The following is a 25558-nucleotide window of genomic DNA, read 5'->3' as shown; positions in this document are numbered from 1 at the left end:
AGCAACTACACCTCATAGGAAACCATACCCATTAGGATGGTTGAATGATAAAGCACAACTACAAGTGACTAAACAATTCAAACTCAAGTTTTCTTTTGGGTCAGCATTTGTAGATGAGGTTGAGTTAGACATAATTCCTTTGGATATATGTGGAATTGTTTTATGAAGCCCTTACTTGTATGATAGAAAGGCTATTTTCTATAGAGCTGAGAACAAGTATCTACTTGTTAAAGATGGAATCGAATACTTTGTAAGAACTCATAAGCTCAAGAATAATTATACTCTCATAAACTCAGGACAGATGAAAAGAATGATAAATTCATACAAAAAGTTCTTACTGATGGTTGTAAAGGAAAAGAAACCTGATAAAACCAATGTATTTGAGGGCTGTAATGCTAATCGGCAAGCTGATATAGAAAAGGTTGTTTCAGAGTATGATGTCTTGTTTCAAGAACCTAAAGGTATGCAACCCAAAAAGGAAATGGTACATGATATTATTTTGCAACAAGATGTTCCATTGCCTAACATTGTAATGTACAGGTTGTCTACTTTAGAGAATGTTGAAATCAAGAAGCAGGTGCAGGAGTTGCTCGAGAAAGGGTTCATCAGGCCTAGCACATCACCATGTGGGTCACCAATCGTTTTGGTGAGAAAGAAAGATGGCTCATGGAGAATGTGTATTGATTACTGAGCACTGAATAAGATAACAATCAAAAATCGTTATCCCCTTCCTCGCATAGATGATCTTTTAGATCAATTAAAAGAAGCTGTTTATTTCACCAAGCTGGATTTGCACAGTGGATACCATCAGGTCAGAGTTGCAAAGCAAGATGAATGGAAGACTGCTTTCAAAACAAAGCAGGGATTGTATGAATGGCTAGTTATGCCTTTTGGCTTAACTAATGCTCCTGCTACTTTCATGATATTAATGAATGATGTACTCAGACCTTTTCTTGATGATTTTGTTATTGTGTATCTGGATGACATTCTAATTTTTAGTAAAACGTGGGAATAACATTTAGAGCATGTTAAGCAGACATTAGATGTTTTGAAAAGAGAAAAACTTTATGTTAAACTCTCAAAATGTGAATTTGGCAAAACATCTCTAAATTATTTGGGTCATATAGTAGGGCGTGGTGAATTGAAAATAGATCCCTCTAAAGTGGCAGTCATTGTAAACTGGCCTAAACCCAAGTTTGCTACAGAAGTGAGAAGCTTCTTAGGAGCAGCACAATATTGGAGGAAGTTCATTTCTAACTTTTCCTCAATTGCAGCTCCCTTACATGCTTTAACAGGATTGAATAAGGTGTTTCAGTGGGGAGGCAAACATCAGAAAGCCTTTGACACCTTGAAAGAAAAGATTAATACAACACCTGTATTAGCATTGCCAGATCTACAAAGACCATTTGAGATAGAAAGTGATGCCAGTGACTATGCCATGGGAGCAGTGTTGACACAGCACGGTAAACCCATATGTTATCATTCTGAGACTTTTAATTCTGCAGTAGTTAACTATCCTACATATGATAAAAAAATTGTATGCATTAGTTCAAAGTGTGAAAAAGTGGAAACATTACTTAATGGGCAAAGAGATAGTAATACATACTGATCATCAACCACTTCAATATCTACACTCCCAAACTAAGTTGCAGCAATCAAGACATTACAGATGGATGGGTTTTCTACAACAGTTTCATTTAGTCATCAGATATAAAAAGGGCATACATAACAAGGTTGCAAACATGTTATCTAGACCCATTATAAATGCATCTACCATACTTAAGCATAATTCTGTGCTACATGAAAGCTACATAGAACAATATGCTCAGGATATGGACTTTAAAGATGTATATGCAACTTTGAGTCAAGACAAAAGAGTAGAAGAATTGGACTATCATGTGAAGGATCAACTCTTATACCATTGTGGGAAACTCTGCATTCCACAAACTGAGAGGATAAAGATAATTAGGGAAGCACACACTTCTCTGATATCAGGTCACTTTGGGGTAAGTAAAACAGTTTCACAACTACAAAGGTTCTGCTATTGGCCGAAAATGAATGAGACAGTTTCTAGATATGTAAGAGGATGTGTCATGTGTGCCAAAAGCAAGCCCAGCAATAGAAAACTAGGCTTGTACACTCCATTGCCAGTTCCTTCTCACCCTTGGGAAAGTGTTTCCATGGATTTTTTTGGAGGACTGCCTAAATCTAGGAAAGGTCATGATTACCTATACGTTATTGTGGATAGGTTCAGCAAAATGTGTATTTTGATACCTTGTAGTAAACAGATTATAGCTGAACAAACTGCAAAATTGTTCTTTGAACATGTATGGGTTCATTTTGGATTACCCACTTCCATTATATCTAATCGAGACACCCGATTTGTGGGGAATTTTTAGTTGATTCTGTGGGAACTGATGGACACCAAATTAAAGAAAAGCATAGCTTTTCATCCACAAACATATGGCCAGACATAAGTAGTTAACAGGACAGTGATCCAATTACTGAGAGGATATTGCAGCAAACATCCTAAGCTTTGGGATGAACACTTGTTATGTGTAGCATGCTTACCATAGAGCCAAACACTCTTCTACACAGAGATATCCTTTTGAGACCTGTTTCGGTTTCACACCAAGGTCTCCTTTGGATTTTGTCTTTGGTAAAGATACCATGGTTGATGGACACAGTGATGTGGACAAGGCAACTAGGTTCATTGAACAGATCCAGGAGATCCACCAAGCAGTATAGGAATAGCTGGAAAATAGCCAGTCCAAGTACAAGGCTAGGCATGATAAGCATCGGATGGAGCATAGTTTTCAAGTTGGAGACCAAGTCTGGCTGTATATCAGCAAGGACAGGATGCAAGGTGAAGGTAAAAAGCTAAAACCTATCAGGTCTAGACCCTTTAGGATACTTGAGAAGATTGGTGAAAATGCTTTTCACCTTGATCTACCAGCTTACATGCACATCTACTCAGTCGTAAATGCAAATTGCTTGAGATTATTTGAACCTTCAATGATTGAGGACCCTGAAGAACAGAGTCAATTGCCTTCTATTGATGACCTGCTACCTAAATATCTTAATGAATTGCAGGAAGACACGGTGCTGGACAGGAAGGTAAGGACGATGCGCAAGGGAGATGTGGAATACCTCAGGATTGGGCTCAGAGGTTCAAAGTCGAGCAGTGCGAAGTGGATTGAGATTGGACAAGTGAGAAAGCAATACCCTCACTAGTCGATGCTTGAAAACCAACTTTTGGTGGTCCAAAAGCTTTTTTTTTTCAGTGGGAAGGCCGTGATCTGAATTGGATCCATAAAAGACTATCAAAGAACCATGATTGTGTCAGGTCAGGACAAATCTCTAAAGAATTCAGAACCACGATCAAAAACACGCCTGAACTAGTGGAAATGGAAACCAGCGTGGAATGACGAGGACCTCGGTCAAAGCGCGCTAACCGAGGCCCATGGAGATTGCGCATGAGGTCAAAGTAGCCCCTGGGAGCCCCGGATCGGGAAAAGGAGGTGGATTTTGATTAATTGCACATCGTTGGGCGAACAGGGCCAAAATGGAGGAGCCTCGAGCACTCGGTCGTGTCGGGAGCCGGAGAACCGCGAGCGAAAAAGTGAAAAGCACTAAAAGTACAAAGGCGGGACCCGCGCTCTGGAAAAATCGGCGGTATTGATCGGGCGCCCTCAAACGGTAAGTGGTTTTGGACGAGAGCGGAGCGAATCCATTCATCGATCGACGCATGGCAAGCGGGGGTGAGAGAAAACCACCGTTGATCGCGTGCTAATGGTCGAGCAAGTCAACCGCGTGAAACGTGCGTATGGCGTCGGATCTGGAGGCCCCAGATCGGACGACCAAGATCACACCCAATGGAGGAAGCGGAATCGACGAGGGAATACGCCGCGATTTGTAAAGATTTGGAATCCGTTTGACCACCACGGTGGAGGAAAGACTTCATCCACGACGTAACTGAAGAAACGAACAGACGAAGCAGGTTGGCACTGTTTAGAGGAGGACATGTGGCTACTCCGTGAGCATTGATGATGACGCCGAACAAGGAACTCCAAGCACAGCTACAGAAGGCAAATCGACAAAGGCGGAAGGGGAACCGAACAAGCATGGGTTCGAATGGCTTCAAAGCCATGAACAATGAAAAAAATAGACAGTCAAGTTGGAGAAAAGTCGGAGAGACGAAGAAAGAAGACAAAGAGACCAGAATCCTGAGAGGAAGACAAAATACACAGTGAAGCAAGAGCAAAAAGTGGACAGAGGGTCAAGCTGACCAGAGGTAGCATTGAGCACCAGAGGCTTGAGAGATCCAAGCCATCTCATAGAGGATCTGTCCGGGCTGAGCACCACAATGGGCTCTCCACTGTAGACCAGAAGGTCACAGAGCTGGTAGGAAGAAGAAGTCTGTGTACTCAAGTGGCTTGGGAAATCCAAGAACCACCCTACCAAGCAAACCTGCTTCAGGAGAACTCACATTGGGTCCCTGCATTGTAATTCTCTGCTTAAAGACACAATAAAAGAAGGCCACCACTGAAAGCTGAATAGGAGACGTAGCCCTGGAGAATAGGGTGAACTCCTTTTTAAAATTCGTGTGTCTTTGTGTTTTTTTACTGTATTTCTCTGTTGTCTTTCCACTTAAATGTCTGTGTGTTGGCAATCTGATCGATCCGTTGCTTAAATAACACAAAACACACACCAGCACATGAGTCTGTAATACCTTTGTTTAATAAATTTTCAACTAATGTCACTCACAGGGTGATTATCAGATCAAGAAAGGAGCTGAAATCAAAATTGGTTGTAGTGGTAATGGAAGAAGTTTCCTCTTTCCTTGAAAAATTTGACATTCATGGCAGCTCATGACTGTTTTTTATGCATCGGAAAAGAGGGTGGGCCAATAGAAACCAGATCTTAAGATCTTGTTTGTTGTAGTTTTCCAAAAGTGATGACCGCCACAATCTCCTTTATGAAAATCCTTCATTATATCTTTAGCTTCATTTTCTACCAAAAAATTCAGCAGCACACCTCCAGGATCTTTCCAAAATAAAACACCATCCAAAATACAATATTTTGAAGCTTTTAGTTTCAATGATCTAGCTTTACCTTTGGGGACTTCTGGAGGGGGAGTCAAGTGTTGCAAGACATAGAAAATGTCGGAATACCAAGGTGAAGACATGAACATGTCAGATACCTGCAGAAAAGGGTCACCTTCTTCTTGTTCTTCTGAGAGTGCAGCAATCAAATTGATATCTAGTGCATGTAGATTTGATTCCGCCACGAGTTTGGCTAACCCTTGTCCTTTTATGAGATTTGTAGGTTTTATCTCCAAGTCATACTCCAGCATGGCTACAATCCACTTTCCTCTTCTGCCTTCAGGATCTGTTTGCACAAGAATTTCTTTTACTGCTACAGTAGGGACATAAGAAATGGTATGAGAATGTAGAATATAAACTTGGAAATCCTTGAGGGCTTTTACCAATGCCAATGCCTGCTTCTCAATGATATTGTATATCAATGCTGCATCTCTTATAGTGTGACTAAAGAATGCTATAGGTTGCTCATTTTTCTGATCTTTTTTCTGCATTAGGACTACTGCTAACATATGCTTATAAGCAAAAGAAAAGATGATGAAATCTAAAGTATAATCTGGGCTAATCAAAATAGGAGTAGTAGATAATGAAAACTTTACCGCATGAAATGATTTCTTAGCCTCCAAAAACCACTTTATCTCACTGTCCTTCTTCAACATATTTGTCATTTCTTTCAAGTGCTCAACTAGATTAGGAATACATCTCCTCAGAAATTTAATTTTACCATTGAACGAATGAATCTCTTTCTTATTCCTAGGGAAGTCTAGTTGTTGAATGGCCTCCACTTTGGCAGGCTCAATGTGGATGCCACCTTTAGAGATGATGTGTCCTAGTAGCTTACCTTCTTCCATGGCAAACAAGCTCTTCTTTGGGTTAAGTGAGATGCCAAATTTTCTGCATTTCTGAAAAACAATCTTTAAGTGATGCAAGTGGTCTTTATCATATTTTAAAAATATTGTTAGATCATCTAGATAGATAACCATAAATACATCTTTTTCATTTGCAAATGTTATGTCCATAGCCCATTGAAAAGTAGCTCCTGCATTCTTCAACCCAAAAGGCATCTTGGCATACATGAATGTACCCCATGGCGTTGTGAAGGTTGTCTTGAGCTGATCATCCTTGTGTATAAGGATTTGATTGTATCCAGAGTATCCATCTAACAATGACATCCTAGAGGATCCAACCACCCTCTGTAGCATGTGATCCATCTTAGGCAGGGGATAGTTGTCTTTCAAGGACACCTTATTGAGATTTCTGAAATCAATACATGGACAAATTTCCCCAGTCCTCTTTCTCACAGGTACTAGATTAGACATCCATTCAGAAAACTGAATGGGGACTATTATTCCAGACTTATAAAGTCTATTTACCTCTTTTTGAATTGATGGCAGCAACTTGGGATTGATTCTCCTCAATTTCTGGAATGGCTTCTAATCAGGCTGAATAGGAATGGTGTGTTGAATGATACTTTTGTCATAAACTTTCAGATTTGAGTAGTCCCAAGAAAATGCATTAGCAAATTCCTTCATTAAAGACATATACTTGCCCTTTGTTTCAGGAGATAAACAATTTGATAACTTGACCAATTTAGGATTTTTAGTTGTGCCAATGTTTACATCTTCAACTCCCTTTTCTGTACGAACCATGGTGGGCTTCTTGGTGACATCATCTCTATGAAATAACTCTTCCAAAGGCACAAAACCTCTTGGAATTTTGTTGTCTTTGAGCTGTAATACTTCAGTGTCAGTTGAATGGATGTTTGGATCATCAAAGTTGTAAGCATCATCAATGTGAGAATTTTGAAATTCTACCTCTAGTTGCAGAAAACTGTCTATTTTCTTATCATCGCCAAACACTTGCCAAAACCTCATATTATCTAGGACATCTGGGTGATGTTTAACATGGATTGAGTACCTATGATTAGGATGAATAGGGATCTTCACCATACTTGCTGCAGTGGAGAGTGAATCAGCTATGACATTCTGAGTTCTAGGAATAAGAGATAAAGTATATTCTGAAAAAGTTTTGAGAATATCAAGTACAACATTGCGATAAGCTCTCATTCTTGGGTGTTTGACCTGGTATTCCCATTTGACATGCTTGATCACTAATTTAGAGTCGCCATAAACAAAAATCTTTTTTGCTCCCAACATTTTCAAAATTTTGAGGCCAGCAATCAATGCCTCAAACTTCGCCTCATTGTTTGAACATTCATAAGCCAACTTGTAAGATCTCATTCTCAGATTTCGAGGGATTTTATTTGACTGATGTGATGAACCATATATCCAGACACCAATTCCTACTCCTTCTCTTCCCGATGCACCATCGAACTCCATGGTCCGAAGACCATTTTCTTCATCTAGAAAAAGGACTTCTAAAGACTAAATTTTTTTATTTTTAGGGTTTTGAATAGTTATCTCGAAACTATCTGTTTTTTGCACTATTCTTTGAATTTCCTCAATAGGATTTTCAGGCTACTTATATTCTTCACCAACCTCTTTACCTTCTGCTGTAATAGTTTCATGTATGCTGCCCATTATGTTGGGAACTTCTGAAATTTCCACTAACTGAATTTCATCATCAATAGAATTCATATCACTAAACAGAATGAAAGAGTCAAGATCAGTATGAACAACATGTATAGGATGATTGACTGGCTTCTCCTTAGTGCTAATCATAAATTTCATCTTCTTTTCTCTATAAAGTTTTCGGAGCTATCCAAAAATAGGGATAGTGGCGTACGAAAAGTCAAGTTGCAGAGTGCCCTTTAATTTTGCTCCCCAAGACCTTGAAAGCAACATGCCAAAACTAGGAGGAATATCGGCAACTTCGACATCCATAAGTACATTTTTAGCAGATATTTGGTCCAAGTACACTACCAAGTCTTTAATAAGGCCAAGGCATTTCACTCTTCCAGAATCAAAAGAATAAATATTGTGGTAAGGTCAGGTGATGCTCAGTCCCAGTTTATCCATGATGGCTTTAGGCATCAAATTATGGGAGGCCCCAAAATCTAGCATAGCATTATGAAGGATAAAATCATGAAGTTTAAGACTCAGATGAAAAGGAGGAATTTCACTATCTTCACGAACTCCTTCTAAGGCTGGACCAAAAAGGATTGATGGCTCATCATTAGCTACATTAATTGTATCAGACATTTGATCAACCTTAAGCATCTTTGCGATCTAAAATTTATATTTGTCGTTCCTTACCAATTCGGTGAGGGGAATGGAGATTTTTAATTTAGAAATTTCATTCTCCAAACTAAAAAGATTAGATTGCTTTTCTACCTCTTTTGAAGTGATGTCCTTCCTTTCTGTTTGGCCTTTAGCTTGAGGTTCCTTCCTTTGACTTTCAGTTTGCAATTCTTTATCTTTCCTCACATTGCTAGTGGAGGCTTCATTTGTTCTATCCCGATTCAGTATGAAAATGTCCTTGTCTTTATTCTGGCCTACAGGAGTGGTTTCTTTGCTTGGTGCATCCTTTTGTAGATTTTGTCTTTTTTGAGTTAGAGTGATAGGTACATTTCTATTCCTAAAATTGTACTTTTTTTGGAGATGACTGAGGGCATTCTGATATCCTCTTTGGTACTCTTCAGTCTGAACAGACCACAGATCTTTGCTTACGGACACAAATTGTTGATCATTTGGTATGAGAGAGTCTTCAAAAAACTGATCTTCCTCTGTTAGGAAAGTAGGCAGTTCATCTTCTTGAAAGAAGTGATTTTCTTCTACAATTTCTTCTTCATCTTCTTCCTAACCTTCATTGTAATTTTGTTGGAATGGAGCTCTTACTTGACCTTGAGGATCTTGGTTTTGTTGCTCTTTCTGTCAATTTCTGAACTGTTGTTGTTATTGTCTGTGAAAGTTAGGATTCCTCACTGAAGGTTCAGCTTGTCGATCAGTTATGGATATTCTATCCATCATGCTCTCCATAGTTTTTATCAAATTGTCAAGCTTTGCATCAGGACACAGGCCCTTCTTTGAAGACAACTTTATTCTCCGCCTTCTCTGGCTTTGATTTTGATTTCTTAATGAGAAAATTGGCTTCAACACTAATTTCATTCTGTTGCATCTCTTCAAGAGTAGTGGGGTCTCTTTCTTTGAGCTGGTAGTCCATGTCCAAATCAAAAGCATCAAGATAATGAAGAAGAGCCAAACTAGAAGGAGGCTTCATATCATCAGGTATAGAATTGTACATTGTATTAAATCCTGATGTGAATTGAACTATTTCAGTTGGGTTACTTTCATTGAATTATACTCAGCCAATATTTGTAATGGATTCTTCTTCTCTTACCAACGAACTAAGAATAATTCAATCAATCTTTGAGAACTGTTAATAGAATTAGCAGCCATACTTTGAAACCATTTCTTAACATCTCTTGAGAAACTCTGAGCTATAATCCTCATCTTGGCATTCTCCTCATCAATTTCTTCTAAATCAATGAAATCTATTAACTTGTCAACATGTTGTTGAGCTGTAATTTCTACACTTCCATCAAACAAAGGGAGTCTTTGACCATGGTTCTGAGGCAAAGCAACAAGTTGAGCAGGTAGTAAAAGAGGCGTAAATATTTCCATGATTGCTGGAGATATAGAAGGTGCTACAATGGATTGTGTAAGTAAGGGTGGTGATGCTAATGAGGATGATGGAACTACTAAAATGGGTTGTGGAGGCAAAGATGGAACGAATGGGGGAGGTAGGAAAGATGATGAAATTGAAGCTTTGGGAGATGTAGAAGATGTGGTTGGAAGTGAAATAGAGGATGAAGTTGTGGCTAGGTATTCAAGTTGATATTGAACAAAATATTTTTCAGTAGTGATCTGGAGTTGGTCAGCAAGGCTTTGAAGCTTATCAAAATTTAACCAGAGTTCATGATCAGTCTTAGAAGACAAAGATTTTGAAGAGATAGAGTGAGTTTCAACCTTTAAAGGTTCTAATGTTATATTAGAGATACAAGAGTCAGACTTGGACCTTGCAAGTGATAATTATATCTGCTCTTCAAAAGGAATTTGCTCAAAGGCGAACAGGTGTTTAGGAAGAGAAGTTGTTCTTTTAATTTTATGAACTAAACTTTTAGTGATGGGTAGTCTAAGTTTTCTAAGCAGTCTTTCCGGATCTTCAACAATAAAGGGTGGATTTTGGTTATGGTTTGACCTGGTATGCCTTTTGGAAGCCAGAATGTATACACCCTAAACTGACGAGATTTATGAATTCAACCTAACTTTGAATACTGGAAACTGAGAGATACATAACCAGCTCTTTGAAAGCTCTTAGATATTTCCCAGGAATAATTTAACAGTCATTCCTTGGCAACAATGCCAAAAATGTTAGTCCTTACAATCTCCTAGGCTGAAAAGGAAATCAAGAAGGGTAACCTCAAACCACTTCAGCTCAGTAGCTAGCCCTACTGAGCATGAGAGGGATCTCTCTAAGTCTCTTATCAGTGATATGACTTTAAATCAAATGGATTTTAGACTAGATATGAGTATTTGTTTGTTTGTTTGTGAAAATTTGGTTTTTAAGGATTTGTTGAACTTAGGGTTTGGAGCCACAAGTAGGTCTAGGTTGTGGGAATGCAGGAGCAAACATAAGAAGGAGCTAGATATCAGAAGCCATGGTGTAATTTGAGTATTTGTCAGTGTAGTATAGAGGATATAGTGTGGAATAAACTAATGAGCATAAATAAACATGATTTCATTAGCTTAGGAAGACAAAACAAATAACTATGAAAACCAAATAAAAGAGCTTGAAAAACAAGAATTCTGAATATTTTATCACAAGGCATTCAGAGAAAGAAGAGATATAATGTGTATAAAGATGTTTATACCATGAGGAAACAAAAATAATGAAGTACAAGCACCATGAACTCATTGGGCTAGAGTTCCTTGAAAATAGCTGCAACCTGTCTTTGTATTACCTGAAAGATGATTACATGCAAGCCTCCTTCACAAAAAGTTCAGCCCTCTTCTCCTAAAGTGAAATGATACATTAGACTCTCTAAGACCACTTGCCCACCTTCATGAGTCGAATTCCTTGGTGGAGGAACTGACTCCAATATTCTCTCAACCAACAGGTGAGAGTGAGAAGGTGAAACTCAAACACTTCATGAAGAGTTTGTTTAGGAGTTTGCTTCTTTTATGAGGCCTAATAAACATAGATATCTACCTATGTGTTGTAGGGAAAAGTATCCGACTCAGATGACCCTATCCCACTCTAAGGGTGATAGTTCCTTAGCAACAACTGTAAAACAAACTACTTAAGGTTTACTTCTTTATGAAAGCAAAAGAGAATGGAGAAATGCACTAACCGTTGCCTTGCGCTTAATGTCGAATCCAAACTCTTCTCTTTGGCCGCTTACTCCTAGCTCTTTGTTCTTTTGCTTGCCCAGCTACAATGAGATCCTGCAAAATGACAAAGAAGGAAACTACAAGAGGCATGCAATCATAACTGGTGCATGGATTAGTGTAAACCAAACATGCAATCATCACAATATATTATTGAAACAAGAGCACATAGAAGAACCTCAATAGCTTTTATTAATGAAGAAGTAAAGGTTCTGAGAGTATTACAACCATTGAAGGCTCCAACCCAGCAACACCTCCCAGCAGAAAGAATTGCTCCTCTTCACCTCTCTCAAACAATCACCCAATAACTCAATAGTGAAACCAACAGCATATCATTACTTTGCACAAAATTCCAGCCTCCTGAGCTCATAGGAGAGAGCTCAATATATAGATGAATTGAGAAATGATGAGTCAGCTTGCAACTGATGTGTAGCTGCCTTGTGTCCTCTCTCTCTTCAGTTAATCTTTAGTTGATCTTCAGTTCTTGAGTCCACTTGGAGAACTTTGCTTCCACTTGGAGAAACAGAGCCTCTGACTCATCACAAGGCGAAATACCTGATCCAAGTGTCATTTTTGGAAGATTCCAAAGCAATGACTCATTGTGCCACTTGTCCCATCTCGCTCAGTGCAGGTGGCCTTTGTCCCACTTGCTTTGCAACGTAGGTACACCATGGAGCAACTGAGTTTCAGCGCAGAAACCTAGTGGAGCACCTGCTTTGATTTCAGGATTGCTTGTTTTTGAGTGTTTTCAGGTGGAGAACTGATCTGAGAGTTGTTGGTTTGCTGACCTTATTCCTCTAGGGGTAGGAACATCATGTTTAGGGAACTTTGGATTATTGACAATTCATGCTTGTTGCTGTAAGGCACAAAATTGTCTATAACAGATGCCCCCTAAAGTATGAGGTCGTTTATCGGGTGAAATGCTTTATTGAGAGGATCCGAAGTTCATTCAATCTGCTGAGAAGTGTCCTGTAATAAGATACAATACAATACATTATTTTTCATACATTTTTCATGATCTAGCTGAGGCGGGCATTCCCATGCTCAGCTTTATAAATACATTTTGGTACATAGAACAGACGATCGTCTAATTGTAGACTGATAATTCTCTGCTGAAATTACCATCCTTTGAGAAGGATGATCATCTGCTGTAATGATGTACATGTCAAATGTCTTTATGTCCTGAATATATATCGCAGCCCGGATGGATGAAACTAGATCCGGGGTCTTCAATCTCTTCCGATCTTCACTCGATGTACAAGTCGATCCATGTGAGAATTTATTGAAGTCGAACATGGAAAGACATCGCTTGATTACCGGTCAATGATGTAAACCGTTAACAAGCGCGAGAGGAATCACCGATAAGGATGATGACCCTCAAGGTACGGCAGTACAATCCACATGGTGGGAAAAAAGGACTTGGTGTCGACCACCATGCAAAATCTTCTGGTCGAAGGTCATTGATGTATACCTGTCGCCGGAAGTGAGAAACTTGCCATTGAGGCATGCAAGCTTCAAAGTACTGAGGGGGGTGTTCCTAGATCAACTCCTTGGATAATGAGCTGATGTCGACAAGGAGCGATCCGTCAAAGGAGGGCCTTAATGAATCCCACATCAGTGACACGGAACGGAGCTAGTGATTGTGATGAGGTGAAAACAAACTGTGATGTATGATTCAGGGTGGCGGTCATGAAGTGGATGAAGGATAATGTATGGTAGTGGGTGGAACACGGTTGACTCTTTACAGGACCACATCTCTTGAACATATAACGACACTGATGTGATGGATTGGTAGCATTACCCCAATTGTGGATGGTGTGGCGAGGACCATGGTTATGAGACCGGTGAATGAAACAACCCAACCCGATGTGATACGGAGGACAAAGTGTCATGTTCAAGAGCGACTTGCTACCATTAATGCTGTGAGGTTCTCCCAATTTTTCCCCAGTCATTGCTGACCAGTACCTCTTTATTTTTGTCAAGCTTGAGGAGGATAACATATGCTTGTTCTATAACCTGCCCTTCGGGCAAGCCCATCGCTATGTTTTAACGAGCCTAGCGATAGGGAAACTCGTTCTCGTCTAAAGACAAGTTTGTCGCTATTTAATCATTTTAACGAGTCTAACGACAAAGAAAACTCGGTCCTTTTCATTTTTAGAGAGTCTGAAAAGGTACGAAAAGTTAACTCCACAATTCCTTTTTCGTCTTCTAATCCCTTAAGTCCGAAAAAGTATAAAACAATACATAAGGGATGAATTTTCGATTTCTTTAACGATCCGAACAAAACAAGCGCTCGATCTTTTTGTGTAATAATCCCTCAGGTCCAAAAAGATTAAAATCTAGAGGAGGGATAGCTCTTCTTGTCCTTTAACGAGCTGGAAGGCCAAAACTCGGCAAACTTTTCATATTTTACGAGTCAGTGAAAAGAGCTCAAAGAAGACTCGTCTTTTGAGGAACGAGTGATGAACAGGGATAGCAGCGGATTCCAGGTACAGGTTGGAATTCTCCAATCACGGCAGTGTCACAAGGATGGCTAAGTGAAATCACTCTTCGCAGCTGTTCCTCAAAATGGGTAAACAAACATATGGAGGTGAACGATTGGCCAAATGAACGGATGGAGGTGAAAACACGACCAAGGGCTTTTAATATGGCTTTCAAAGGTTTCATTTCTCCAGGCTATTTACCGGTTCATTTTTTCTGGATGAGCTTGAACTATAGGGAAAGATTGCTCACAACTTGTGTTTATTTTTTAACGAGCATGAACTCTGTACAAAACTGCTCGATTCTTGCGTTTATTTTTTAACGAGCATGAACATTGCTAAAACTGCTCGATTTATACCAGTCTTAATACAAGGAATGCTTTAGGTGAGGTAATCTTATTTAAGGAGCGATACCTCACTAATTACTCCAATTTGGCAGGTTTTAACTTTTTCCCTTCATCCTTTCTTTATGCAAGCTGGAAACGGCTAATCCTACGAGTTTAACGGGTTAGACCTACAGGTTTAAAGGGAGGACCTAAAAATTTAAAAAATAAATAGTCGTCCCGTGCTTGCACTCCAAAAGGTTTGCATGCCCCCAGGTATAAAGTATAATTTCGAGATTCTGTCCTCTTACTTATTATCCGAAAAATGGTTTTGTTTGCTGCCGCAAACTAAACTCTCTTTTCGGCGATGTCTATCATTAGGTTGCTAAGGATGGTGACTACTTGTTGCAGCAATTTCCTCTCTTTCTTTGAAGACTGCCCCTACTTCTTTAGACAAAGGGAGCGATTCTTCCGCTTCAACATAACTTTGACAAAAGAATTTTATCCTAGAACAACCCTCTCTTCCTTTTTCGGATGGGGTACGGACTAGTCCATTCTTCTGCGGAAATTAACTTTATACCCAAGGTTTTCTCTGCCCGAGGCAGGCCAGGGTGCATGCCCCCTGGGTCCCCATTCTTTTCTTCTCGAATTACTCGCATTCATCGGGAAGTAGAACCGGGGGCGATGGCATTCCTTGAGTGAATAGACCGTTAAGGGATGGTATTTGACTATTTGCAATGCGTGATCCTGGAAATGAAAGTTGGTCTACGAGCTGGACCATTCTTCCTTCGTGCGGAAAACACATGACTCTAAAGAGTGAGGACACTATTGCCTCCATGCAATATATATAGTCTCGTCCAAGGAGTAAGTTATAAACCAAGGGTCCTTGGACGACCATGATGTTCATATGAACTGTCTTCCCTTTCAATGTAATTGGAACATTGGGGAGAATCCCTAACGGGTGACTGGTTCCTTTATCAAATCCTGATAGATTTCTCATCTCAGGTAAAAGCGCCGGGAAACCCAGTGCTTTCCAAGCAACAGAGGAAAGGATACTCACAGATGCCCCTTCATCAATGATAGTTCCAGCCATCACCATTCTGTAGATTTGGACTATGATTCTGAATGGGATACTGGCTGGTAACCGGGGTCTGCCTAGTTGATTCCAATCAAATGATACAACTAGGTTGCTTGGTGGTGGGACCGAATATACGGCCGGATACGACCCTGACGATGTTCCTTCCTGTGATAAAGGAATGGGCGCATTGCCCTGATGCTCATCAGAGTCTGTGTTGATGAAAAGGATATGGACGGTGTCATCTTTATCCTCTTCAGTGAGGGTGTCATTTGAAGATGGGTCTTCAATGACAGAGTCATTGGACGATGAAACCTCTGAAGGAAGAACCGGGTCAACTGCCGTTTCGACCTTTAGACTTTCGTCTGGTCTGGATTCAGTAGGTTCATTTTCAATGACCGACACTTCAGCCGACCACTTGGGCGGGTCAGCTGGATTTTCAACTATCGAGGGATTAGGCGCGAGTTTTTGGTATCCAGGAGGAAGTCGTAACGGTGAAACCGGGCGATCTTCCAAAACTCTCTTTGCCTCTTCTAAGAATGGACATCGGTGGATGGCATGCTCGCCTTCACACAACATACAGGGTGATCTTGGTCTCCCTCTTCGTCCTTCACTCTCGCTAGTTGACGGACTGCAATCAACATGACTACCAGAGGTTGATGCTACCGGATTGTGCAACCTTGGGGACCAGTCCCTTAGTATCCGGGGAATACAAGGACAATCACGATGGAAGTGGGCCCCTTTGCAAATGACACATGGCGATTTAGGCCCGGTCGGTGCAGTGTGTGGGTTTTTGTCAGCTGTCTTTTGCTTGCCCCCAGTTGCCTTCGCCATAGGCCCCTTCTGCTTCTTTTCTCTCTTCTTCTTTTCCTTCTTCTCCATGGGAGGCTGACTTTTGCCGGCTCTACCTTGTGAAGATGAAGGATCAGAGGAAGAATTATAAGAAGTGGAAGGCTGGTGGGTAGTTCTAGATTGGTCTGACTGTTGATTCGACTGCTCGGGATTAGTGGCGATCTGGACTACATTAGTTGAAAAGAGCCATACAGGTAGGCCAATTGTCAATCCTGGAAGTGACAATGTGTCCATATGAGGCGCACCAACATCTCCCCAAGAGGAGAAGGGATTTGGACTTCCGCCAAGGTTACTTCCTTGGTTGGTGGGCTCCATACTTTTTCAACTGAAAGATCAACGTGGGAATAACAGGTGATTTTGTTCCGTTTAAAATAAATTTTATTAACGACGCTTTTAGACACAAACTTGCTTTTTCATGTTTTAAGAGTCGAGAAAAAGCTAAAGATGACTCTAGTCGCCTTCGATGTTTTAACGAGCCCGAAGTGACAAATGCTCGGATGGACTTTTTCAGTTATAGAGTTTGAAAAAGGCCAAAAGAAACTTCTCTGGAGTTCTAGGCAGAGGGTGTGCCAAACTTTTCGCGAAACCACAGAATACGTTTTACAGTACGGGTGGTTGATCTTCGTGAATGTTGTGTTCAATGCATCGCGATCAGTAGGGCGGTCGACACGGCTTCCTATGGATAAAGGATAATTGCCTATAGGGGTCTCCCAATATATACGCGACGGTACGTGGGAGCACAAGTCCGTATTAGTGCCACCGACTCTCAGGAGGAATCACCCACCTTCGTAGAGATCGACAGTCACTATGTTTAACGACGCCGGAACACGTCTCTACCTAGACCTCTATGTGTTTGCGTTATGTTACAAAGCGTTGTTATTTAAATTGGATTTATTTTAATGTTGATCTTGCTTAGCAGTTTGCCTTTAAGGATCACCACGAGATGTATATAACAAATTCCTGAATGAAGTCTAAGATGAGAAGTAAACTTTTCAATCTTTCAACTTTGAAAACCTTAACTACTGAGGGAAAAGAAAGGCAAATCTTTTCACACAGATCATAGAGCACACACTAAAATGCAATTTTTCCTAAATCGTCCAGCAAACAGTCAAATGCAAAATGCACAATGCATGTATTTTCTTTTCCCTTTCTTAATGTGGATGGATTACAAAAAGAAAGTGGTTATATAACTTTGATTTCGATTTAGAGCGAAAACAAACAAGTTTGTCCAAAATCAAAAGACACCTTAAGATTCACTTGCTTAATCACTGGAAACACATGAAATCAAACCATACTGACGAAAGTAAAATGACTAATCAGCTATGGACAGCAAACAAGCTAACTCTTTAGACCAGCAAAATGCCTAACACAGGTTCAGATCTAAGAGGCCAAAAGCAAGACTAGTTTACTCTTCGTTATGGGAAATTGTAAATGAGTAAGAAATACAAAGAACAAGTACAATTTCGTTATATAACAGAGGCAGAATGATGGCAAGTAATATTGGTTTCAAAACAGGCACAAGACTGACACCTAGCAGCAAAACTAAGTGAAAACAGGCAAGAGAAAGGAGGAAACCCCAAATGCACTAGGAAAATTTGGGCCAACGCAGGCTCTGCACAGCCAAACTGGCTCTCAGCGCAGGTAGCCCCTTCAGGACCTGCGTTGCAAAGCAGGTAGCCTGTGTACTACCTGCTTTGGAAAACGAGAATTGCGTTTTCACAGTTTCCGGGTCATAATTTTCTCAAAAATGCACGGTTTTTGCTCAAATCAGAAGCAATCAGTCAAGCACACTCAAAGGGATGATTAGGAAGGTGCAAAGCTATCACTAAGAGCTTACAAGGATCCTTGTAGATCAGCTCTTCAAATCATGAATTTGCTCAGAAAATGAGCAAGAGTAGCTGCCCTCTACTTCGCTTTTGATATAGTCAAAAGCTTTTCGATTTGGTACTCTTTTGTTCAGGAAATGAATAGAAAAATACTACAAACACAATCAAACGGATACGATCCCCAGCGGAGTCGCCAGTTTGTTGTAGGGAAAAGTATCCGACTCGGATGACCCTATCCCACTCTAAGGGTGATAGTTCCTTAGCAACAACTGTAAAACAAACTACTTAAGGTTTACTTCTTTATGAAAGCAAAAGAGAATGGAGAAATGCACTAACCGTTGCCTTGCGCTTAATGTCGAATCCAAACTCTTCTCTTTGGCCGCTTACTCCTAGCTCTTTGTTCTTTTGCTTGCCCAGCTACAATGAGATCCTGCAAAATGACAAAGAAGGAAACTACAAGAGGCATGCAATCATAACTGGTTCATGGATTAGTGTAAACCAAACATGCAATCATCACAATATATTATTGAAACAAGAGCACATAGAAGAACCTCAATAGCTTTTATTAATGAAGAAGTAAAGGTTCTGAGAGTATTACAACCATTGAAGGCTCCAACCCAGCAACACCTCCCAGCAGAAAGAATTGCTCCTCTTCACCTCTCTCAAACAATCACCCAATAACTCAATAGTGAAACCAATAGCATATCATTACTTTGCACAAAATTCCAGCCTCCTGAGCTCATAGGAGAGAGCTCAATATATAGATGAATTGAGAAAGGATGAGTCAGCTTGCAACTGATGTGTAGCTGCCTTGTGTCCTCTCTCTCTTCAGTTAATCTTTAGTTGATCTTCAGTTCTTGAGTCCACTTGGAGAACTTTGCTTCCACTTGGAGAAACAGAGCCTCTGACTCATCACAAGGCGAAATACCTGATCCAAGTGTCATTTTTGGAAGATTCCAAAGCAATGACTCATTGTGCCACTTGTCCCATCTCGCTCAGCGCAGGTGGCCTTTGTCCCACTTGCTTTGCAACGCAGGTACACCATGGAGCAACTGAGTTTCAGCGCAGAAACCTAGTGGAGCACCTGCTTTGATTTCAGGATTGCTTGTTTTTGAGTGTTTTCAGGTGGAGAACTGATCTGAGAGCTGTTGGTTTGCTGACCTTGTTCCTCTAGGGGTAGGAACATCATGTTTAGGGAACTTTGGATCCCTTGGATTATTGACAATTCATGCTTGTTGCTGTAAGGCACAAAATTGTCTATAACACTATGATGTAAAGTTATTCATGCCTACATCACCTATCCTCGTAACTAGTGTCATTACATAGAGAATCTTGACTTTAACTAAGTCAAACTAGCAACTAGAAATTTACACAGTGAATTTTACAATTCGAAACACATAAAATTGCAGAAGCGCAGCGCCAACTTTTAGCTAATTTTCAGGTGATGTCCAGGGGTCAAAATGAAAATCTGATAGAACGGTCAACTATCCCTTCAAGTCTAGTTTCCATAGCAGTTTGAATTTCGGAATTTGGAGCATGGGAAGACCTTCAAAAAGCCATTCTCCCAAGGTCGCTCCAAAAGCGCAACACCTGTCAAAAAATGGTCGAGAATGCTAGTTTTTGCCACTTCTTTGCATTTTTCTCCAAAACTAAGCCACCTCTACAAAATCTAGGAAAATGGGTTTTTAGAGGATGGCAAGACCTTTCCAAAATCTAGACCTTTCCTCAAATGGAGGCTTGAGGAAAAAGCTCTGCAGCAGCTGAATTTTTGAACCTAGACCAAAATTTCTCAAAATACTCAAAATGCTTAGAATTTGCTCAAAAGTTGAGGGAAGGTGTAAAAATATGTTTTTTATAGCTTCATGGATGCTTTGGCAAGCATCTCCAAGTTTCACTCTTCCTTTTGGGCTTTTTTGGCCTCCTTGAGCTTGTTTTCAAGTTGTTTTACCTTGACATTGGCGATCATGTTTTGAGTGCGCCATGTGTCTGAGCAACTTATTCTCTCTGTTTTCCTTGTCAAGGAGCTTCTCCAAGGGTTCATTCACCCTATTTAGCCAATATTCCTGATCTTGATGAACCTCTAAGGTGATCCTATCTTCTAGGTCAAGATCCTCATTTAGCAGAATTTGTTCTTGTTCCTCTTGCAAAGCTTTCTTGAGGCCTCTTATTCTTGGTCTTTTCCTTTTTCCTCTCACCTCTGATGCTTCAAGCTCACTTGATGTCATGACGTCCTTACCTTTTCCAACTTGTTGCATTAACTTGGCTTTTTCCTTTTCTAGGATCAACTCCTTTGCTTTGAGTTGATTGTTTTCCTGTTCAAGGAATGATATAACATACTTCACCCTTTCCAAATTGATTGCTAGCTCCTTGATTTGGTAGTCCTTATCCCTGATAGTTTGTCTCATGTTGGTGGTCTGATCCTCAGTCTCTGGATCAATTAGTTCAAAATCATGCTCAACTGTGTCTTTATCTTTTGCTGTTGATTCCTGCTTTGTCGATGAAGAAGGCTTGGCCCCTTTCTCTCTATGAGAAGAAAACACAAGCCTCTGCCCTTTCTTATACACTTTAGTCACCTCAGGTTTGGATAGTTGAGTCTTCTCCATTGTTTTGCTAGATGACCCCACCTTTGTTTGTTGTTTTGGTGCACTAGGAGACTGAGATGCTGCATTTTCCTCATGCCATTTCAAGGCTTCTTCCAAAAAGGCTTCCCAAGCCATACCTCTCTCTGTCAGCGGGTGAAGGAGAATGGTTTTGATGAGACTGTGATGGAACAAGCTTTGGGAGTTCTCTTTGTCCTTTAATTGTATTTTTTCATACATTTTGGAAATGATTATGAATAGATAATTACACATGTTGAGTGGCTTTTGAGAGGTGAAATGCATCAGGAGGTGAATATGATAGGCATACAACCTAGAGAATCTACCTTCAAAAGTGAAGAACCTCATGACAGTTTTCATTAAAGGGGCATATTTCTCCAATAAATATCTGAAAGGCAAGAGGTGAGTATGTGTATCTTTGTATGACGTCTTCAAGAAAGGCTTTTAGTTTTCAAATTCTAGGTTCATTCCTTTAAACCAATATTCGCCATTGTCCAGTAACCCAGTTTCTATTGAGATGGAGGCCACTGAGAAACTGAACTCAATACTGGAAATGACAACAATTTCTCCTTTTAGTTGTATTGCTACCCAATCTGTTAGTTGCTCATGCAATCCTGCTTCGCTCACCCTTTTGCAAAATTCCAAGCAGTTGACATCCTCAAAGCATTGTTTGATGAAAGGATAGGAGTTGATTGTGTTGCAGTCTGATGGTTCATATCTGAGGATCCTTCCTCCTTTATGTTGTCTCCTTCTTTCTGGCGAATATTATGCCTCCATGATGACACAAAGCCCTAGTAGCAGGAAGTGAAAATAAGATCTGAGGTGTGAATGGAAATGAAGTGATATGTAGGTGATTTTTGGCAAAATGATGGGAGGGGTCTTATGAAAGGTGAGATGACTTTGAAAGCTGATGAAAATGAGTAGAGAAACAATGGAAATATGGTTTGCTTGCAAATGGGAACAATAAGGTTTATGATGAGACTTGCCCAAAAACCTCTAAGAATGAGCTATGGTTTTGCTTTTTGAGTATTTAAACTTTGTTTTGAGGTGGGTAAAATGGTCAAAATGGCTCATTAAACATGTATGCAAGTGTAGGATATCATTTTACATGTTTTGGAAATCAAAAATAATGATGGCCATTTTTACCCTAACATTTCCCATGCAAAATTTGCTACAAACCCTATCTTGAAGAATCTTTGATATGAGATGAAATTGGGAAAGTAAAAGATGGAGGATGATGGTGCACTTACTTGTTCCTTCGCTTAGAACTTAGTAAAAACAAGCTTGAAAGTGAAAAATTGAAGTTTGGGAGAGTTTTGATTAATTTCGGGGCACTCTATCCTGAGCGCAACGCAGTGTTCCTATGCGCAACACCAAAGTGCAGCGCAGTTCTTCTACGCGTAGCGCCTATATCCTAAGTGCAGCACAATGCTTCTACACACAGCGCCTACAAATTTTTGTTGATTTCTCCTAGGAAAACAACTTTTTTTCTTTTTTTAGGCGAGAGAGTTTGATGATAAAGAGTGAATAGGATATGAATGAAGGAGTTATGGGGCTTTTGAGTTTATATAGGGAAAGTTTCCTCACTTTTTCAAAAAGAAATGGGACCCACCCTCCTTTAGAAACTGATTTTCACTTTATGAAAACAGAATTTACCTTTACCATTGCAAACCTGTGATGTCTTTTGCTTTCTTGAATACTGAAGCTTCTTTTTCTAGAACCTTTGATGACATGAGAGAATGAGGAGTGTGTAAAAAATAAAGATCCATTCTCCAAAAGTTGCTTTGTCATGTTTTACTCACTATTGGTTTTATTCATGAAAAAGATGGACATTGGAAACCCTAGGAACCTAATGGATGACCTGAGACCTAAATGGAATGATGATGATGACTGACCCATTTTTATTGTGATACCTTCATAAAGTGTGATAGGCAACCAACATGAGTGAATTTCCAAACAATGACTTCATCTTTAGACTAACCAATCAATGACCAAATTTGTGGTGTAAACCTAGTATCATAACAAATTGATTTTGAAAGCCTGGAAAAACATAGTAAAAGCATATTTGATCCAGATGGCAGGCTAATAAGACTGACACTAACATGACAAACCAATGAATGATATGATTAGGATCATGCACACTTATAATTAAGAAATGAAATGTGAAAAACATTATGTGCATTAATTGTGGGTAGCAAGCTCAATATATAAGCCACTGGCCCTTTCCAAGATTTGAAATTGTCCACAAAATCTAGATGCCAACTTGGCACAATACCTCACTTTCAGTGAGCTCTTCCTTGGTTTGATCCAAATATATTCTCTCCCACTTAGAATTCCTTGTGCATCCTCTACTAGTCTATATAATCTTTTTACTATCATGGGCTTCCTTTAATTTCTTCTTGATCTTGATCACTTCCTAATCAATTTCCTTTAACATGTCAAGTATAAGAACTACTCTATTTATTGGGTCATCCTAGCTAATAGGAGTGTCATAATGCCTCAAAAGGACTCATCCCTAGCGGCTTTTGGTATCCATTTTTGTATGCAAAATCCACTAATGGTAAGGAATCTTCCCAATTCTTTGGTTGATGCATGAGATACTTCCTCAGCATGACATCCAAAATTATGTTCACTCTTTCTATCTAGGCATTTTTCTGAGGATTAGAAGCAGAACTAAAAGCCAACTGGGTTCCAAAACTAGCATCTCATTTTAATATTTCCTTCATGAATATATGGGCTATATCAATAGCTTTGTGAGTGGACTTGATAGCGATGAAGTGAGCTACCTTAATGAGCTTGTCCACTACCACCATAATGGAATCATGTTATTTAGTTGTCTTTGTTAATACCAAAATGAAGTCCATAAACATGACTGCCCACTTCCACTCATAGATTAGGATTGGTTACAATAATCTTGCTAGATGCTTGCATTCTACCTTTACTTGTTCGCATTACCAACACTTGGCAATATACTCAACAACTTCCTTCTTCAATCCTTGCCTATAATACATTTTTCTTTATGACTATTATCTATCTTCTAATAACTATGATGACTTGAATAAGGTTCTTTAGAAACTCATCTATTGTGAATCTTCTCATATTAGCGACATGAGGTACATATTTTCTATTTTCGAACAACAACATACCACAATTAGTGAGTTGATAGTTCTTGTTCACGAATATTTTTGGTTCTTTTGCAAACATGTTTTTACATAGTGCTCATCATAAAACCATATTTCTTTAATTTAATTTAATTTAATTATTAATAATTAAATTAAAAAAAATTCAAAATTCTATTTTAAAATAAACACGTCACGTCTATCGTAGACTTAGTTATCACATTGTGTTTTTTTTTTCTTCCAAGGCGTAAAATAAAATAGTTAATCAAATTATACCCTACTAACATCGTTGATGCTATTGACTTCATATATCATGGATGTTAATTCTTAAGTGGTTATATATTATCATAATATCCATTTTAGATATATGTTTGATACCAAATGTTTAAGCATTTTAGTTATATGTTTGATATGTTGTCTTTGACTAACCGTTATTAGGCCCTGCCCCAGGCTATGCGGGGACTATACTAATGGACTATAGTAATGCGGGGATTATAGTAATGCACTATAGTAATGCGGGGATTATAGTAATGGACTATAGTAATCAATATGATGCTCACTAACATTAATTGATTTGTTTAAGATTTTCAGCAACCAAAGTTTTAAGACTCTGCAACATATTTTTTTCATAGCGATTTCCTTTTCGGCCTTTTTCTAAGGCAGAAGGCTAGAAGCACATCTGCAACATATTTTTTTCATAGCGATTTCCTTTTCGGCCTTTTTCTAAGGCAGAAGGCTAGAAGCACATCTGCAACATATTTTTTTCATAGCGAATTTTTTTTTGCCATCTTATTTGGCCTCTTTGGCCTTTTCTTAAGGTAGGAAGGCTAGAAGCACATCTGCAACATATTTTTTTCAACATATTTTTTTCATAGCGAATTTTTAACATATTTTTTTCATAACGAATTTTTTTTGCCAGGAACGCTAGAAGCACATCTGCAACATATTTTTTTCATAGCGAATTTTTTTTTGCCATCTTATTTGGCCTCTTTGGCCTCGTCCTAAGGCAGGAAGGCTAGAACCACATGTTATTTTCATGTTTATGTTATTGCGAATTTTTTTTTGCCATCTTATTTGGCCTCTTTGGCCTCGTCCTAAGGCAGGAAGGCTAGAACCACATGTTATTTTCATGTTTATATTATTTTCATGTTTCTTTGAAGGCTAGAACCACATGTTATTTTCATGTTTATGTTATTGCGAATTTTTTTTTGCCATCTTATTTGGCCTCTTTGGCCTCGTCCTAAGGCAGGAAGGCTAGAACCACATGTTATTTTCATGTTTATGTTATTTTCATGTTTCTTTGAAGGCTAGAACCACATGTTATTTTCATGTTTCTTTGAAGGCTAGAACCACATGTTATTTTCATGTTTTTTGATATAATATCATGTTTCTTTGATATGTTTCCTTGGGATTTGATATGTTTCCTTGGGATTTTCAATTGTGAAACTAAAATTAAGTCCTTTCGAATTTCTTTGAATTGATATGTTTCCTTGGAATTTTCAATTGTGAAACTAACATTAAGTCCTTTCGAATTTCTTTGGCATTTTCAATTGTGATTCAATTGTGAAACTAATGTTGGCATTAAGTCCTTTCGATTAAATGTTTGTTTGGGTTTCGATTAAATATTTGGGTTATTTAGATATGTTAGTGATATATATGTTAGGGACACACACTACATGCAACCAGACCAGATACCACATGGCCACTGCATGTAGACCAGATACCACATGGTCACTGCATGTAGCCCTCGTTTCTGTAATAGGAGTTCTGCCCTCATGTCTGGTCCTTGTCCGTCATTGGCACCTCCTACTTCTTTTGTTGGCTTTTGCTGTAT

Source organism: Pinus tabuliformis, chromosome 5_2 (assembly GCF_031772625.1).
Source record: "Pinus tabuliformis cultivar Carrire ecotype Pingquan chromosome 5_2, CPIR1, whole genome shotgun sequence".
NCBI lineage: Eukaryota > Viridiplantae > Streptophyta > Pinopsida > Pinales > Pinaceae > Pinus > Pinus tabuliformis.
Note: the sequence above shows the minus strand (reverse complement) of the source record.